Genomic DNA, 1657 nt, shown 5'->3' on the forward strand with positions numbered 1-1657 from the left:
CGAGGCCGGCGTCTTCTGCACCCAGATTCCTCCGTCCTGGATCTCGCGGCGCCTCCCCGCCGCCTCCTCCCACTTGGATGTGTCGTCCGACTCCGACGCGCCCTTGGATGAGTTGGAGTTGGTGTGGCCTCCGTCCTCGACGCGCCATATAAAGGGTAATTACAAGTGAGCTACTACAAATGTAATTTAATGATCCTGTTGCATATTTTTTAAAGTTGCCGAGCGAGGCCTTAATCGTGGCAGATTTCGTGCTCAGGTGTAAGATAAGAAAGTAGGAAACGTACGACACACTTGACACGGATATTCTCAACTAGTTAGTTAGCTCCACTTACCTTGGAATCTCATTCAGTTGGATGTTCAGAAATGTCTGCAACTGGATCATTAATGGAAGCTTCATGCCAAAATTTCCTTCACTAAAACGAAGAAGAAAGGCTGTTTAAATATATTTACCGCATGCCCAAATGTAACTAGCCTGAAGGGCGCAAAACTCGTATCATCTGTGGGTTTCAAAACCGAAAAAACATGACTGAATTAGCATATGCCCAGTTACAAGTTACATAAGCTGTTGCTGTTCCCCAAGGCTGGGGCGACCCTATATAAAGAAGAATATCATCGCAAAGTCACACAAATTGCAGAATCGATTTGCATGCAACCTGAGTACCTGGCAGACATGGCTATAATGAAGAAGCTGCTACCCGTGTTTGCTCTCGTGATGTTCCTATCATACCTCTATGTCCATGGCATCTCCGCATCCGTGATCAGCAGCGCGAACATTACTACGGAGACATGCCATCACCATGGCAGCTGCCACATCAGTGGTTTCCTGCATGGAAAATCCGGCAACTGCAACAGGGATCACGGCTCGGTCTGCTGCAAAGACGGCACTGCTACCCGCAGTTCAGGTGCTCACCCCCGGTGTCGGCCGACACGCCAGCGATCCTGACTCTGAACAGCTTCGCACGAGGTGAAGACAGAGGCGGCAAATCGTTCTGCGACAACCTCTACCACAAGGACAGCGAGCTGGTGGTGGCGCTGTCCACGGGGTGGATGCGCCTTGACGGCAAGCTAATGTGCAACAAGATGATCCACATCAACGGGAATGGGCGGGCCGTCCTGGCCAAGGTCGTCGACGAGTGTGACTCCGTGTACGGTTGCGACGCAGAGCACAACTTTAAGCCGCCGAGACCATACAACGATGTGGACGCGTCGCCGATGGTGTGGAAGGCGCTGGGGCTCAAGGAGAAGATTGGAGTGTTCAAGATCACTTGGTCTGATGTATGAACTATGCCATGTATGGAGACCTTGATCGCATTAAGCTACATGTAGAGGAGGTACATACACATATATAGTATGAAATTGTGTGCCCTCACTTATTATCTATACCTTTTTCTTCTATCTATCTACTACTAATAAAGCAAGGTCTGTTTCATCATTTTTTTCATCCGTTCACCGCTGAAAAGATTTTTTTTCTATCCAAGGTGGTACTAAATTCTTATGTGTGTTCATCTGCTACAAAAGAAGGCTTTTCCAGAATTTCATACGTGGGCTGCATGCTGTGGCCCAGCGAAATCGGCCAACCTATTTCGGTCCCAGATGCACGGTTATATATTTCTCTAGAACTTGTTTGAACAGTCAGTACTATAGATTAACTACACTA

The 1657-nt window shown here is 48.2% G+C and overlaps 1 pseudogene; it reads left to right on the plus strand.

Annotated features, from left to right (window-relative positions):
• Positions 1 to 670: 670 nt before the first annotated feature.
• On the plus strand, positions 671 to 1281 carry LOC125506087 (putative ripening-related protein 4; annotated as a pseudogene).
• Positions 1282 to 1657: the final 376 nt, after the last annotated feature.

The sequence above is a fragment of the Triticum urartu genome, chromosome 5A, assembly GCF_056163025.1.
Source record: "Triticum urartu cultivar PI428250 chromosome 5A, HENAU_Tu73, whole genome shotgun sequence".
Lineage (NCBI taxonomy): Eukaryota > Viridiplantae > Streptophyta > Magnoliopsida > Poales > Poaceae > Triticum > Triticum urartu.